Source organism: Mastomys coucha, unplaced genomic scaffold (assembly GCF_008632895.1).
Source record: "Mastomys coucha isolate ucsf_1 unplaced genomic scaffold, UCSF_Mcou_1 pScaffold22, whole genome shotgun sequence".
NCBI classification, from domain to species: Eukaryota; Metazoa; Chordata; class Mammalia; order Rodentia; family Muridae; genus Mastomys; species Mastomys coucha.
In genome coordinates, this window is record NW_022196905.1 from 227,948,733 (window position 1) to 227,966,995 (window position 18,263).

Below are 18,263 nucleotides of genomic sequence, written 5' to 3' on the forward strand. Positions count from 1 at the left end.
TTTTGAAAACAATGAAATGTATTCTACCTAGTAATATGGGTGAGTTACGCTCACTGGTCTCAGATTTTCACATGCTTGTTGGAACTAAAGAACACTGTATTTCTGGATGGATCCTAATTATGTTGAGGCAGAACATGTAGTTCCTGTAATTAAATCTGATGGAAATGTATGTAAACATGATCCACCCTCAGGCATACTTCCACCTCTGACTGGAATTGCTTTCTAGCTCAATCCCGGGTAGGTCATTTTCTTTAAATCTCTCTATGTCTTTTCTAGTAAATGAAGATAATAATAGGGTCCACTTTACAGGACTCCTGTGAAGTTTAAGTGGGAACACACATATACATATTCACCTGCAGCCCAGGTACTCAGTATATACTATGCATTATAACAACAGTGACAATCATGAGTCTCCTTGATTTCTTCATCCACACTCACAGCTGGGAATTAGAAAGCAGAGCAGCTTCTCATGTTAGTGCAGTTTCCCAAGGTTTTTCTCGTGATAGCATTTGTTCCTCTCTACTTTGTTAAGAAGACTCAGACCTTTAGCTGGAGGTCGTTATTTCCAGCAATTTTTTTTAATTTTTCAAAACAATTTTATATATATTGTTGTTGCTATTGTGTTGTTGCTGTGTTGTGCTGTTGTGTTGCTGTTGTGCTGTCCTGTTGTTGGGTTGATCTGTTATGTTGTTGCTGTTGTTGTGTTGCTGTTGTGTTGTGGCTGTGTTGTAGTTGTATTGTTATTTCATATTGTTGTATTGTAGTGGTGTTGTTCTTGTGTTGTGTTGTTGTTGTCACCCACAAAACATCCTCATAAGAAACAAGTACAGAGTGGTTGAGGAAGCCCTAGTTAGGCAGCACCTACCATGTCCCAAGAGCTAGGTCAGGTGCTATCTGAGGTCTCAGGCTGTCACACAGAAAATTAATAGATCTGCTTGAATTAAAGGCACATTGGAGTGAAATAAATTGCCCACTGAACATTGGATTGTAGGGCCTTCTAGAGGGAGGCAGTTTTGCTTCCTGAAGGTATTAGGCCCCCTCCTGCAATCCACAGAGGTCTTTGTTCCAGTGAGAAAGAACGAGAGAAGAGCTTGGAGAGGAAGGAAAGGAGATTCAGGGAGGGAAGCACTAAGACAAAGAGGAGAGAGAGCAAATGGAAGGAACGGGAGAGAAAAGGAGAGCGAAGGTGCTAAGCTGCCCTGGTTGATTCTGACATCAAGCTGGAAATGGAGATGGAATTATAAAGGAGAAAATACAACCTAATTAGTACATGATAAGTATAAGGTGATTGACAACAGCAAGGAGTTACCAGCGGGTTGTCAATGGAGAGAAAGCAGAGGAGGGAGCCATTAGCCTGGCCTCTGCCATCCATGCCTCTTGACTTGGACAATTCGGACTTCTTCCCATGATGTTCCACCACTTCTGGTATTTTTGGTGTTAAAATTCAGTGTTCCACGTTCCTGGAGCCACTGGGTCTAGCTTCCTCGAGCCCCACAAGTTTACAAGCAAAGGTGTTTTCCATGAGGTCCGGCCACACAAACTATTGAAGCCTCACCCAGCCTCATCAAGCACAAATTCGCCTTGAGCTCCACGTTGCTGACTTCCATGTCATTGTGCTGAGTGCCTAACTGGCAGGTCCTCGGCATCCCCCCCCACCCCCCGAGGGGCAAGGTTCAGTGTTGGAAAGGATGAAGATGTGGCACATTTCCTTGGCTCTGCCAATTAGGTTTTGCCTTCTTGGTGTTGGGTGGTAACTGTCAGCCTGGGGCTCTTTCCGAAGCACCTTCCCTCTGCAATATGTTATATATAATGATCTTTGGCAAACTTTTTTTCCCTGACTGAAGAAGAAAAATGGTTTTCATTTCTAGTCTAATAACCTCAGACTTTTGCAGCAGAAAAGTGAATCAAACTTTCTGATCTAACCAGTCAAGCCAACACAGGTATTATGCTGGTGTTTCTAGGCAGCCAGGGTTAAATCTGATATCAAATGACTGAGTCGTTCTTCTGTGAGAAATGCTGTTGATGGGGGGGGGCGGGGGAACTCAGACAATTTAAGTTTTCATTTGATGAAAACTCTGGGTTTTCTCTTTGGCTGGCCACAGAGAAATCAAATGCCAAGCCTATGAGATTTGCACAGTAGGTCTCTTTGAAGAGGATGTTTTCTCCTCCTAAAGATGCAAGAGGCAGTTTGAAGTATCAGATGGCTGCAAAAAAAATCAATGTATCAAAAGTATTCTTTCTTACTCTAATTTATTCCCAGAGGAGACAATGAGGTCAGAGGAGGGCTCTTTCCTTACCTTCCTCACCGCCAGGCTGGTACAAATGGGACCAGCCAACACCCACCTGTACACAAATCCCTACTTTGCCCTGTGACTGGATGAAAACCCCAAAGAATCACAGTGGTCTGCTGAACATTTAAGATTTCAAATTGCCTTGGGGTTGTTTATGACAGACCTTTTCACAGTTTAGATCACGTTTCTTTTGTGATTTTTGTGTTTGTAGTTTTATAGCCACCTAAGCTGGAGACCTCCAGCATGTTTCCTTCCTCGGCTCCTCCATGTTGCTTGCTCGGGCCTCATCTCTTGCCGAAACTCATCTTGCTGATAATAATAGTCCATTGGAAGCTGTCTCACAGCTCTCTGACCTCCTGCCTGGTTCCCAACGTTCTGCCGTCTCTGATTTGTTGTTGCTGCTCTGCCTTTATATCTTCACATTGACCACACTCTTCTTCCACAATGATTCTCCTTCTGTAATTTGTAAAAGAAAATCGTCTAACTTCTTGAGTTCTTTGTATACATTGGATATTAGCCCTCTATCAGATATAGGGTTGGTAAAGATCTTTTCCCAATTTGTTGGTTGCTGTTTTGTCCTATTGACAGTGTCTTTTGCCTTACAGAAGCTTTGCAACTTTATGAGGTCCCATTTGTCAATTCTTGATCTTAGAGCAGATGCTATTGGCGTTCTCTTCATGAAGTTTTCCCCTGTGCATGTGTATAGTAGAGGATTGCAAATTCAATCATCAATAGGAGGAGAGGACCTCGGCCCTGTGAAGGTTCCAAGCCCCAGTGTAGGGGAATGCCAGGGCCAGAAAGTGGGAGAGGGCGGGGTGGCAGGCATGGAGAAGGGGGAGGCAACAGGGGTTTGTTTTTGTTGTTTTTGTTTGTTACTTTGTTTTTTGGAGGGGAAACTGGGAATGGAGAAATTTACATGTAAATAAAGAAAATATCTAAAAGAAAAAAAAAAGAAAAAGAAAATCATCCACATCCTCCACTGTAGTTTCCATTCCTAGAGGTGTTTGATCATCTGTTTCCTGTCTGCTAAGTTCCGACTCATTTTTTAAAAAAACAGATGAGATTCTGCTATAATAAGTGTTTTAATTAATTCATGTAATACTCTAACATCTGTGTCATCTTAAAGTCAGTTTTGACTAGCTGATTATTCCCATCACGTTTACTATCTTCCTTTGTTTCATGCTCAACAAGTTTTTGTTGAATGCTTGTACTGTGTGTTATTTATTAATCACTAGGGGTAGGTTTTAATGTTTTTTGCATTTGTGTAAATATCCCTCACCATTGAAATGAAGTTGATCTTGTATTAAGAAGTGTGAGTTTCTTCTAGGGCCAGTTTAGTCTAAAATAAGAACCGCTGAGAACTCCTATCCAATGTCCCTTAATTTATAAGCTCTTCCTTCTTGATGGTAGAGATAGATACTGCCTGGCACTGAGTTCCTGGCATTGTTTCCTACAATCAGTTGGGTATTTCCAGAAAGCTTGGAGTCTTTTCATAAGCAAATTGTCATCCAAGTCTTGTCTCTGTGGGTTTCTAGGCTTCTCTCAATCTGCAGTACTCTTCGTTTTGGTACTTCAATCTGTGAACTGTAGAGCACTGCTGCTTACAGGAGGCCATTTGCACCTGTAAGCAATGATCCAGAAGTTACGTGTGTGAGCCATATACAGTCACCAAACCCAGACCCTGTTGTGGATGTCAACAAGTGCTTGCTGACAGGAGCCTGATATAGCTATCTCCTGAGAGGTTCTGCCAGTGCCTGACAAATACAGAGGTGGGTGCTCTCAGCTAACCATTGGACTGAACACAAGGTCTCCAAAGGAGGAGCTAGAGAAAGGACCAAAGGAGCTGAAGGAACTTGCAGCTCCATAGAAGGAACAACAATATGAACTAACTAGTACCTTCAGAGCTCCCAGGGACTAAACCACCAAGCAAAGAGTACACATGGAGGGACCCATGGCTCCAGCTGCAGAGGATAGCCTTGTCAGTCATCAATGGGAGGAGAGACCCCTGGTCCTGAGAAGGCTTGATGCCCCAGTATAGGGGAATGCCAGGACAGGGAAGCAGGAGTGGGTGGGTCGGTGAGCAGGGGGAAGAGGGGATGGGATAGAGGGCTTTCAGATGGGAAACCAGGAAAGGGGAAAATGTTTGAAATGTAAATAAAGAAAATATCTAATAAAAAAAGAAAAAAGAAAAAAATAAAAACTTTTGGCTGGAAAAACAAAAGAAATGACTATGGTAACAGAAGAAAGATAGACTTTCAGACAGGAAGTACATGTGACAAGAACTGATGAGCTGATGGCCAAGTGATAGGTTTTAGTGATGGGGTGGCAGATCTCATCACCTTCTGCCCTATCAAGAAAATAAAAGGCAATCTAAAGTTTGAACTGAGAAGAATTTAATTCAGATACATTACAGCATTTTTTAAAATAACTAGAATAGTAAGATGGGTGGTGCCCAGAGACTTAAAGCATGCATTACCTCTGAGGTACAAGTTGAGACAAAATTCTCTGCTTTTTTACTAGAAGGCAATCTCGCTTAGTTGATCTATTATCTATGCTATGACACTAACAATAGGAAATGGAGTTGAGAAGCCACGAGCTATACTACATCCCTCTCTGCAGAGGTGTCACCAGAAATATGTGGCAGGCCTCTAGCTTCCTCCCATCTTTGAATCTGTGGAGAAACTGCCCTGGAAGATTCTGTCTGGATCCTGTCAGTCAAGGGTGCCTATGTGATGGAGTTCATCCGTTTTCAGAGAATATGGAAAGCCCAAAGCATATATTTGGCATAGAGTTTGGGGAAAGTCTGGGTGTGCTTGATTTCTGACTGCTAGAGATGGGTACACAAGGAAGTCATCCTTGGAGTTTGCAAACAAACTTGGAGTTTGCATCCATTTTCATTTTATTGTAATGCCAAGATCATCCTTTGGCTCAAAGTGACAGAACATAGAAATTGGTTTCAAAAACGTGTGCCATTCCTGATTGGGTCAACACCCCGTTATGAGATATCCTTTCACATTGGTCCCACTACTGCCAATAAATAATACATAAGGTGAGACCGTAGTCCCTGAGGACATAAAGTATATTTTCTAGATTGTCCCTATGCCCTCCATGTCTAACATGAAGTCATCAGTCTATAAATAGCAGTTGAGTCAAATGCATGAGGAAGACTTGAATGGATATTTCTGGGTGTCGCAGACAAACATGGAAAACAATTCAGATGCAACTCAGTAAAGCACAGGGCTGCAGTGGTTGGCAAGCTTTGGTGTGGTCAGACAGATCCAAGAGAGAGTTAGGGGGAATCTCATATGCCTGGTGGAGACATGTCTATCTGTCCCTTTCCTTGGAAGCTCCCACCAAAGATAGACTGTGAGGAAGGCATCAGGCCTTGAGTATGCAAGGCTGTCTGCCCTCTGAGACAGGGGGATTTTCCATCTTCCGTGGGGTTGTACTGAGACAGGAAGTCTTAGGCATGGAGACAATTATGGATATATAATAATAAAGATCATTTAAGAACTGATAATAAATGTTTATTTTTAAAGCACTAAAATGCAAAAGCCCTATGCTCCGCTAGAGGAAAGGGGCTTAATTAAAAGCAGAACCTTTCTAAAGGGCAATCAGACCCAGTATCCACATAAACCCCTACACTGGGCATAGGAGTCACCAGCAACCCAAAGCCAATAATAAATGCACCCTGTAAAAGTAGAAATAAAATCAGCTCTGTCTGAGGTCTAAGCAAGGGGAGGGCCAGCCCCTGGGGCTGGGTAACTGTCCAGCCCTCACCTAATTTAGTTCAATTACCTCGGGAGGAATTCTAAGCTGACCTGGAGGTGATCACTTGTGCTTAAATGTGACATACTAAAGCAGAAAGGGCTTGCTCAGAAGTGAGGGTGGAACTGGGGTCAGAGCTGAGGCTTGAACACAGGTAACACCGGGGGGGGGGGGGTGTCTCTGCCTTTGTCTTCCTGGGAGAGCCACAATGGATTTTCTGACTCACACTTGAAGCAGACTGTAATCTTCTCCCACTGGCAGACCCTCTCTGCCAGAACCAAAATGTCGACTTAAGCCTTTTGAGACCTTCAAAAGAGAGAGACACAAAGAAGTCAGGCAGAAGGCTTCTCTGAGAAGCAAGACCAGGGAACAGAAGCAGAACTGACCCTTACTCAGTGCACTGTGCTGAAACCGCAGTTATACCACCTACATTATCATCCGGATGCAGCAGAGAACAGTCTTGTGTCTTCTAGACCTGCTGCAACAAAAGCGTATCTGCATGAGACCCTCAGGTAGCCCATGAGCACAGACACTACATACAGACTTGCCGGGAGATCAACATTCCCTTATGACTTATAGAATAGACACTCCCCAGATGCCTGGGCTCCCAGGAAATGATGCTGAGGGAGGTGCTGCTCCCTTATGAGATGCTCTAAGCATGCGTGTTTACAAATAGTAGGTTAGGTGCTCAAGAAAGATAACAAAACTGTCCCTTGATGCTCAGGAAAGGAGTAGCTTCAAAAGGAGGCGCAGGACCCTCTGGGGAGCAAATGGACAAAACAGAGGTATTTATCTGGAGAGGCAGGTTTATGGAGCCACGAGGGTAGGTTCTGAAGCAGATCGATCTAGGACATACTGACAGGTCGCTGGCCGCTTTGCAATCTTGGCAAATTGCATCCAGTCTCTCAGATTCAGTTTGGCTCCAGCATGCAGCTGTTGAAAGGCATCATAGGAGTTAAGATGTAACTTAAGTGAGGATGGTGCTCAGTCCAGACCAAGCGCTCTGCAAGTAGCAACCTCTCCCACTCCCCCAGGGATTAGTGAGACAATGTGCCTTCAGGAACCTCCCTGAGCTGAGGGTAAGATGGCCTCTATAAAGAGCTGCTCTTGCTGCCTAGAAGGAGTTGCTACCATCACTCATCTCTTGGAGACCGTGTCCACAGGTCTTCTTCATCGCTATCTTCCATGAGCGTTCTTAATGCTCCCTTACTGAAAACAAGCAGAGGCCATTTATAAGCACAGTCACTGTCTGGAGACAAGTCCCACGGCCTGAACACACATGGGAAAGCCACTTCCTGAGGCAACTCCATAGTCATCCCACTGCTCCAGGACCAGCCAGCAAGTGGGCAAAATGGCTAAGGGTAGGAAAGCCGCACACTGCCTTGCAAGAATGCCTCTGTACCAATACCAGGCAGTTTGCTGACAGGACATCAGTCTGGAAACTGTTATTGAAAAATCCTTGTCTGGAGAGATGGCTCAGTGGTTAAGGGCACTGACTGCTCTTCTGAAGGTCCTGAGTTCAAATCTCAGCAACCACAACCATCCATAATGAGATCTGACAGCCTCTTCTGGTGTGTCTGAAGACAGCTACAGTGTACTTACATATAACAATAAATAAATCTTTTTAAAAAAGAAAAAAAAAAGAAAAATTAAAATCCTATAGCCAGCTGGATGTAATGGCACATTCCCGTAATCTCAGTCCTCCAGGGGTTGAGGCAGGGGCATAACAAGTTTGAGATCTGCTTAACTATATACCTAAATTGCTTTTCAAGGAAATACTCATCCAAAAAAGATGAATTCAGAAAAGCCAGCACAGCCACCTGAACCTCCTCCCTCCCATGCCTTCTTTCCAAAGTTCATGCCATAGACAGCCATATAAGCACAGCAAGGGAAAAGAAGGTCGATGGAATGTTCTGTGTACACTAGCAAAAGCAGACTAGGAGAGATGAAAGAGCATGGTAGGAGCTCTTCAAGGTGGGGCTTCAGAGGGGCCCTAACCTGAAAAGCTCCATGGGGCCATGCTGAGTGTCTCTGTGAGCCACCACAGTGCTGGAAACACACCAGGACCTTATGACATATGGTTGAACAAATGGTGGACAAATTCCTAAACAAGACCCTGTTACCAAGCAGAAAATCTTGACACTATCCTTAGAAGAAAGCACACAGATCTTCTAAGAGTTATTCAGCTGGACTGTCACATCTGTCCATGCTCAGCAACAGTCACTTTGGTCAGACACCTCTGATTTATCCCACAGTTCACATCTGTACATAGTAGACTTACTAATAATATTTGAATGACTAGCTTCAGTTGCCTTGACTAAGTACAAGGCTTTCTGTTCTGGAATAGATATACATTTTATGTTCTTTAGACAGCACCAGGCTTCTATGGACCATAGCTGTTATCCGAATTTTTGGGTGACCAGTCAAAATCTACAGAAGAAGTAAAGAGTCGGCCTGCTGGTCCCACTCCAGTCTACCAACTCAAAGTGCCTTTCTTAAGTGTCCGTGGGGCCATCTTGTTAGAAGGGTGGTCTTTGTTGAGTTTTTAAATATCCTCCCCTCGACCTCCATGAAACACAAGTCAAATAGCCATAAGATGAAGGCAGCCATCAGAAGGTTTTCCTTTGAGCTGGTGGCCTCCCTCAGGCGGTGGTGTCCCAGTGGATGGAGTCAGCAGGGCAGAGGGAAGCACACTTCCCATCTCTCACCTCCACCCTACTCAGCTGTCTGTGGAAGTGTTATGTCTGAGGGGAGGGTGAAGATGGACTGTGGTAGGGTCTCAAGAAAGGCTGGAAAGGCAACTAGTTCCTGTCTTCAAGGACGCTGAAGTCTGCCGGGAAAGAGAGAATTTCTGGGATAAGACTTGGCACAGAAGATTAAACACAGAACAGGCTCATCCCTCAGAAAGTTTAAAAAAAAAATTTTTTTTTGAGGTAGGGTCTCATGTTCCCCATGGAACTGAGGGTGACCTTGAACATCTGATCACCCCTACTTCCTCTCCACCCCTGTGCCTCTACCTCTTACATGCTGGATTACAGACAAACACCGTGTCAGGTTTATACAGTGCTGGAAACAGCCTAGGTTGTCCAGCACAGCGGGCAAGCATTCTACCAACTGAGCTACATTCCCAGGGCATGAAGAGTAAGATTTTAAGGTAACTTTCTCAAGAGACAAGAAAGGAATTCTTGACAGAAGAGCTGGACTTTGGGCTGCAGCTGAGGGTACATGTCAGATTTTGGCAGGTAGAAAGTGCAGGATATAAAAAGATAGCATCCCAACTATAGAGTGTGCTATCAGCAAAGGCAGTGAACAGCATAGGTTATGGGGCACACCCTCACACAGGCCACAGCCAGTCTGGGAAGTTTGACAGCTCTCTCTACTCTTCTGGGCTGCCTATTCTGCCAAGTCCACAATGGGCTAGAGTATGAATGAACTTCAGTGGAAGAGACTTCTTCAAAGTAGGTGGAAGAAAACAGCAGAAAGGATAGGTATAGACCATTAGTGATGCCATTTTTGCTTTCTGAACCCTTGGCACACACTAACGGACAATGGTATTTCCTCAGAAGCCTCTTGCCCTGATACTTCCTCACTGATGGCTAGCATGTCCGATTCCGTAGATGATACGCATCCTAGTTTCCTGCGTGTGACAGTGCGCCTGGTTAGGAGTCTCCAGCCATCAGATGACTCAGTTTCAGTGTCAACAATTTTATTTCCTGGCTATGTTGCGTAGGACATCTGTCCCCTCTGACCTATTGCTTAGTCATCTCTAGATAAAAGGGAATGTGGCTTCTGGAACAGAGGTCACACTGCACGTCTATTTACTCCATCATTTTCTTCTCTCCCTGGCTTTGTAGAAAAGGAGTCTTCCCAGAGTGTGGTTGGCTGTGGCCTGTGCCTGTGCTGAGATGGAAGGGGAGAGTAGCTTCCTACTTGGTCCTGACCACTATGCCCTTCCTAGGTTCTGCCTCATCTCTGTGAAGGGTTACACAGAAGCCCCAGAGGCTCCAGAACTTGGGGAAGTAACTTGGTAGAAGTGGGCCTGATCTTTGAGTCACTCCCAGGAAGCCTGTTGATTTCCCCATGGGAATCCATCTGAGGGAAAATCAGCTGCCACTTGGAGACACCATGAGAACCGGGTGTTTGTCAAGGCAGCTGCCATCACCTGTCTTCATCAATACCACCTCAACCTCGTGATGCTGGGTCTTTACAGCTCTTGCAGGAAGATCAGATTCTCCCCCCATTTGTGGTTTCACTAATGAAAACATGAGAGAAGTTTGGTGGGTTTACTCTAGTTCTACTTTTGGAACATGGAATTCCTTTTCCCCCAAAGCCCTTCATCCTTATGTAGCATGCCAGCTTCAGAAAAGCCTGAACAGAAATGCAAAATCTTGGAGGGGGTTTGGAAGGCTGGCTGAGCTCTCGGAGATTGAACAAGCTTACAATTTTTAGGGAAACACATAGAGGCTGACCATGATAAGGGCTGTGGGAGAACCAGACAGAAAACTTGCCCTCAAGAGAAGCACTACATTGAGCTATCTCCACAGCAAATTACAGAGTGTCAGGGACAGCTTAATCTGCTCCCTGAGAGGGAACACAGGGATCCTGAAGGGCAGAGAGAGTGGGCTGGATGAGAATCAGGAGCCACAACTATGATGGAGCACAGTAAATAATCACACTTTCAAATATCAGCCCAATTTACAGGCTCTGCCCATTCAATAATCCCTTCCCCAAACTTCACATATTCCAAGCACCATGGGGGATCATTAAAGACATATCCCTCTTGTGAATTCTCACAGGTGAAAGACCTCCTACGTGCCACAGTCAGGCCTACCCTGTGGAGTTTGGAAAGGATTGAACCTTCTGTGAAAGAACCATCTCTCTCCTGTTCTCTGCAGTTAGCCCAGAAAGTTCCTGTTTCCAGGGGAACCAGGAGGAACTCTGACTGCTGAGCTCCCCACTTTGCAGACAAGGGTTTATAAGGAGCTGTGTGCATCAAGCACAGTTTAACAGTTCAAGAAGGTACCCACACTATCCATCACATCCCCAAGGTGATCGATCATAGACTGGAGAACAAAAAGCCACTCTGAGAGATGTTCAGGGATAGTAGAGATGCAGCTGAAAGAGGAGTTTTGTCTGCTTTAAAGAGCAGTGGATGCTGTCTTCACATCTGAGTTTTGAATGTCTGGGTACCATCAACTCTAAAGACTGAGAAAGGAGGGATCTGCAGGGAAAGCTGCTTACTGATGACAGCAGTTCAATCCTCAGGATCCACATGGTAAAAAGAAAGAACAGAATCCTTCAAATTGCCTTCTGTCCTTCATATATATGGCACGGTGTGTGCATATATGCACACACACACACAGACACTTTTTCAAAAGAAAATGAATAAGTAAATTTTCCTGCTTAACCCCTTGAGGATGTTTGGACTCTGTGAGGAATTGCTGGTGAGTCTTCAATGACCTGCATGTCCAGAGCGTTCAGGCACCACACAGAGTGTAAGACAGGATTCTTGCTCTTAAAATCTTTTGAACTGGAGGGGAGGAGCCAAATCATGATCTGAATGCATTCAACTTTTGAAGATGTACTGTATATCACATCCAGTGCTAGGCACAAGATAGATCTATGTATGGGAAGACTCAAGAAATGGTCAGGGATAGGAATTGACTCACAGAGAATGAAAAGGCCCCTGCTGTGTAACATGGCTGTTCCCTGTGCCACTGACTTCAGGGGATTTGGTGTTTGAAAGACATTCTACAACGGACCCCTGGCTAGCCGGTGTGAGCTAACTATAGCACTCTGCTGAGTATACTGAGAAGATTGTGTGGCATATTCCACCAGGCCTTGACATCCAGAGGAAAAGGAAGACAGTGCCTCTCCTTGTAGGAAGAGCCCTGGGATATGTATGAGGATATGTATGAGGCATCCAGGAGGGCCAAGACTTGCAGAGAGCAAGAGCAAAAGGCATTGCCAAAAAATGTAAAGGCAAGCATGGGTAGGAGCCATGTTTCCTGAAGCAGATTGATCTGAGGAAAGAAAGTGCTATGAAAACAGCCAGGAGAACCTGAAGACAGTCTCTGTCCATCCAGGCTTGGTACACGAGTGTGTACCACTGTAGTATCCTTTCAGCTGTCATCACTGGTGACAAAGATCTGTAAGGTACACAGCCATCTTTGGAAAGATTGAAAAGCCATCAAAATAAGAAGTGTAATAGTGAGATCTATCAAGACGTAACTCCCATGCTTGCAAGTGCTCCAATCGCTATAACCCACACGATCAAAAGGAGTCGGAGGCTGGGGTTAGCTCACTTCACAGATAAGGAAGCCGTGGTGCCGAAGTCTTTGGTGAATGCCCCTGTCTGTGATCATACAGGTAGTGATGACAGAAAGAAGACTGACTCTGGGCAGGATGGTGCTGAGTGTGTCCCTAACTGCTTCTGTTATATTGTCCATTGTCCTTCCTTTTATTTGTATGTGTCCTATTTGTATGTGTCCCTATTTGTATGTGTCCGTTTCCCATTATTGCAATAAAGCATCTGAGGTGATTTGTAAGAAGTTAGTTTTTGACTCAAGGATGGAAAGTCAAGGATGGTGGCGGCTTTCTTGATGGTGGCCCCCTAGAGACATTACTGCTTTAGATGGCAAGAGAAGGCATGCACATCCATAAAAGTGGGGAAGAGGTAGGGGATTTGTTTTCAGACTGGAGTGAACGTGGGGGTGGAGTCAATCTCCTGGTCAGTCTTATTATAAATCAGTGGGTACTTAGTTGCCGGCATTTGCCTTGATTTTATGTAAGCTGAAAACTCCTACCCAAGGGGTTGCCTCTAAGACACATAGCAGGATCCATCTTTGATGACGTCACCATGAGGAGGGAACCAGCTTGAGTTTTGGAGAGCCACATGCAGATAATACTCTTTCTTTCTCTGTATTCTTTCTAAACCTTTTCTAAATTAAAAAAAAAAAGTTTATTTTTATTGTGTGAGTGTTTTGCCTGCATGTATGTCTGTGTACCGTATGCATGCCTGTTGCCTATAGAGCCAAAAGAAGGGTGTCGTGTTCCCTGACACTAGAGTTATGGATGGCTGTGAGACTCCATGTCGGAGCTGGAAACAGAGATTAGGTCCCTAGTAAGAGCAACAAATGCTCTTAACTGCTGAGCCACCTTTCCAGCCCTTGCACATTCTTTGAGCAAATGAAGTAAATAGTGAGCTCCCGTCACTCTGCTTTCTAGCCATGAACATGCCAGTCTGGTTTTCTGTGCTCTTCCACTCTCTGCACTCCCTACCAATGTGAACAATTGCCAGCTGTATATAACTGCATTCCCAGTGACTAAGTACATCTCTCAAATGTATGTACTCCTTAAGCACACTTGCCATTATAACGATGAGACCCTGTGATAATTTAAACATAATCAAATATATAATCAGTGACCTTATCTCCAAAGATCTTTAAAATATAGCACACAAATAAATGTCTTCAAATTAGAATCCATGAGCCTATGCTGCATATAACTGTTCCTTGAGGCATTTTAAATGCTCCTTATTTTCAGCATATAAGCTCTTTGTGGAGAGAGCCATATGGTCTGTCCTATGGTGTTTTTCACAGTTTGACTTTCACCATGTATGTTCCTATGGGGCCTTATAACATGTGTCTCTGCCTGTATTTTTTCTGGGTAACTGTTATTTCCAACAGCTTGAGCAGAATGAAACTAGGGAGACTTCTTGGTTAAAACTTCATCCTCTGAAACAAGAGATTCTTCCAATTGGAAGCACCTACATTTGGGTGTGTTTCATTTCTGTGGTCTCAGAAATCTGTGGCAATTGTTACCTATACCCATTTCCTCAGGAGTGGTCACAGGTAATGGAGTTCTAGTTGTATCTTTCTTCGTTGATTCCAGAAATCAGAAATATTTCTACAGAGATAATTCCAAGTATTAGAATACGCTGATGGATAGTTTATATGCAAAAGGCAGGAACATTGCTTCTTTCCCTACTGTATTGTTTTTCAAAGACTTTGCTTCCTCCCAATGGCCAAGGATGAGCACAGGACTTCCATTGTTCTTATTTCTCTGTCTGCTGTTTCAGTGCTACTATGCACCCAGGGAAAAGTGTGCCATGGTTTAATCTGTTACAGTTTTTACATCTTCCACACAACAATGGCCCAAGTTTTGATTTACAGTCATTTTGTGAGTGATTTTTGTCTTCTGATCTCTCCCCTTCCTTATTGGCCTTCAATTTATTGTGTATCTGAGGATGGCCTTGAACTTGTGATTCTCCTGCCTCCACCTCCTTAGTGCTGGGCTTACAGGCACGTACTATTCCAAACCAGGTATATGCTGTTCTGGAGGTTGGATGAAGTCTTGAGCCTTTTGGACACAACTCCCACATCCTTTTATATCTTTCTTCCTTCTGGAATAACAAGCTGTCCTAGTCATGTCTTGTTCATTCTTCCCACAGCTTGAATAGGACAATTCTCCAGAAAGAACTGATATTTACAGATTATCCTCTAGGAACTAGAGATGTGTGCAGACTTGCCTCTTCCTGGAATAGATAGAGGTGTGCAGATTCCAAGGTGAAGATCAGTATCTGTTCCATTTGTGAGTGAGTCGAAGCCAGCAAGACACGCCTTTTAGTTCTGTTCCCAGATAACTGAGTGGCCACAGTTTGCCTTTTGCTGATGCTAACATCTCCGCTAAACACAACCATAGCTCACTTTCTAAACTGCAAAATAGAGTGCATCCACGCACTCTGGGGAGTTTTGTGGTTAACTGCCTATGTTAAAGTTTCTGAAACACACATGGCTGGACAAGTCTTCCTTACAGGACGCTTCCGAGCACCAGGAGAGGAGAGAGATGGCTAGTTGTTCACAAAAGTCCTTGTTCCTCACCGTCCCAGAGCTCCCAGGATTCCTCAGCCTTTGCTGAACTTAGACCTACCCAGATAATCAAATTACAGCCAGTAAGTTATAGTGGGATGTAACAGCAGGTCCTCTCTTCTGGGTTTTCACTTCCCTCAGGAGAATGAGATGGAGACACTAAGTTGAAGATGAAAGACAGGCTCTTTGGATTCCTGAAGGTGTTCAGAGAAGCAAGCTGCTCCCTTTGACTAGAAATGCCTATAGGGGTCTACATTATAAAAAAATAAAGTTTTTTTTATTATTATTAAATGTGAGCCACTATGGATGAATGGGTCAATCTGTTATAGATGTTAGCTTCATCTCACTAAGCCAAGAGTTCTTGTATTAAAATAGAGTGACCTCTGAAAGGACCAGATGCTCTGGCTTCATGATCCCTGCCGCACTGTCCAAAGGTTCTTAAGATTTCCCTTGAATGTTAAATTAGAAGGACATCATGAGTATTTTCCATTTGTGTGTCTTTTTATTTGAGGAAATAAAATCATGATTGAGGGATTTTAATAGCTGCTTGGAATATCCATAGCTGGTATTGTCCCTCGTAGTTTCACAGAGAACTGGTTCGAGGACCCTCGAGGATGCCAAACTTCCGGGTTGCCCAAGTGTGTCATGGAAAGAGCATGATACGCATCTTCGCTGACTCACAGTGTAGTTACAGTCCAGGAAGTCTCTGCAACTTGAGAACCGCATGCCTCAAGTACACATTTCTTATACCCACCCTACTAGGCCTTATGGCCTGGCAGCACTGCACACTGTAGAATATCAGCTGCTCCCGTCATGAACATAAGACTGGCTTGATCTTGCTGTTGCTGCTCCGTGTCACAAGAAGAGAGCGGAAAGCTTACTATTCACCCAGAAACAGGACACTGCATGCTGCATACACCATCACCAAACATAGTAATCACAAGCTGGAGACCATATTTATTGAATATAGCCCATGGACATCTTGGTAGGATATCCTAATGATCTCTAAAGTCCCCTGGTAACTCACAAAGTGAAGGTGTTCTGCAAACAGTGCCAACTCTATTATGAATAATGACAAGAACCATTATAAATAAGTGACCACGTCTCTGTGCGTTTAGCACAGATGTATTTTTAAAATACCTGAATCTGAGGTGAGTTGAATCCACAGGCGCAAAGCCTGTACGTGAAGAGATCTGAAGGCATACTGTTAGAGGCTAGAAGTTATTCTTCAGTTAGAAATGTAAAGTAAGTCTCTCTCAGGAAAGACCCTCAAGTTGGTTATCCAATGCCAAGTGCACAGCACTAAAATTAAATTCATGCAAGTAACTTTATACTGACTGAGCAGGTTGTGAATATACATTTAGGAATTGTATAGATATTATATATGTGCATGTACATATGTATTTTGTATATATATGTATATATTATTATACATGTGTATTATATATATGTGTGTGTATATATTATTATATATAGTATATTTATTTAGGAATTATGTGTGTGCTTACGTGTGTGTTTGTGTGTGTTTGCGCATATGTGTAACAACAAGGTAAGAAATAAATGGAAGCCAAGGATCTGAGAGAGAACAGGGGAGTCCATGGAAAAGGAGGAAAGAGAAGGAGGGATGATGTAAATACATTAGTGTCAAAAACCACAAAAAAATAAGACCGAAACAAAACGAAATTACTGTAAGCTCTTTTATCAGCTCACTTAGCTCAATGTAGCTTTACTGTCTGTAGAGTGAGACAGAAAATGTCTTCTGATAATTGTTTGTAAAGATGCTTACTTCAGAGTGCCAATACCAGTGCCCAGGGGAGGGCCAACTGGGCCTGTGCTAAAGCATTTGCGTCAGACCAAGCTAGAAAACTGGCCTGGTCTTGCTAATGCACCTTTGCATGTGGGGAAGCAGAGCTAGCCGCCCTGTGGGGAAGAGGCCCCAGCTTGCCAGCTCTCCTAATTTGTCAAGAGAAAATCTTCACACAACACTTTCCACGCTCAGGGGGAAATCCATTGGGTATTCCATAAACTCAGATTTTTATATGAAAATTTCCAACTTTGAATCAAATTCTTTAAGGAATGGTTTTCGACTGTGCCCGTCTCCCAGCCCCCCATCTGTGAAGTCACCCCAAGAGGTGGGTTGTTCGGGAGCTTCTGGCTCACTTGCCTCAGAGGAGTGAAGAAAGTCTGTGTGTGCTGGTAGAGAGTGAGACTCATAGGTGGCGGGCGTCTCATTGAAAATAAATCTGGCACAGGACTCAGGGAAGGAAATCCATCCACCCTCCTTCTGCAGGGAGGGGTCACCAGCAATGGCATGGAAGGGAAGCCAGGCAAGCCTTCTTCTGCCTGGCACATCCCCTAAATCAGTGGTTTTCTCAAGACAGAAGGGCCCTTCAGAGCCGTTTTACCAGTTGGAATTTTGTCCAAGCGATTGTTGGGGAGAATACACAAACAGACTGCAATAAAATTAAAAATAACTTTTGAAGGAAATAATATATTGGAAGGATTCATTACAGAAGTTCAAACAAGGACCCATATGTTTCTTTGCTCTTTATGGTGGAGTATACACAGGGCCTATAATAAAACGAGGGGGTGGAACGGGATTCAAAGGATAAGATCCAAACAGCAGATAAATAACCAGGCTATCTTTACGTTCCATAGGCACTGCGTCCTGAGCCAGGAGCCTTCCCTTGCCGCTGCGCATCTGCCATGATGTTTTAATTAACACTGGCTGACTGTGATAAGAAATGAATCATTTGTCTGTCTCCATTTTTTTTTCCTTTTTTTCTCCCTCTGCTGTCCATCTCCATAGCCCACCACAGTCCCCCTGTCGTCTGCAAGTCACCCCAAGAATTTAGTCTCTCTGGATAAATGTCTCTCTACTTTTATTGTTCAGAGTCAAAACTCCTTTGGGATTTTCGAGTGAATGGAGGCTGTAATGCAAGTGATACAAAGACTTACCCAAAAGTTATGGCTCCTGATAATTTAAGGGAATTACACTTATTCACAAAGTCTGTCCTCGGCTGGATAAAATGTGAATTTTTTTTAAATTTTATTTTTGAGATAATAAAAGTTCCTATAAATCTCAGAACACATTAACTGTTTTAGACAAGGTTTTGAGTGTCTGAAAGAATAGTGGAAGGTGGAGGAAAATTTCCACACACACACATTTGCACACATAATTACATCCAATACAAGCACTTCCATGGCACATATGTTAATGCTTTTTCTTAAAAAAAAAAAAAAAAAATTTACTATTGGATAGGATGCTAAAAGGTTTGAACTTCTAGTCCCGACTCATCTAGGGATGAAGAGAGTCTGTGGTGAGGTGTATGTA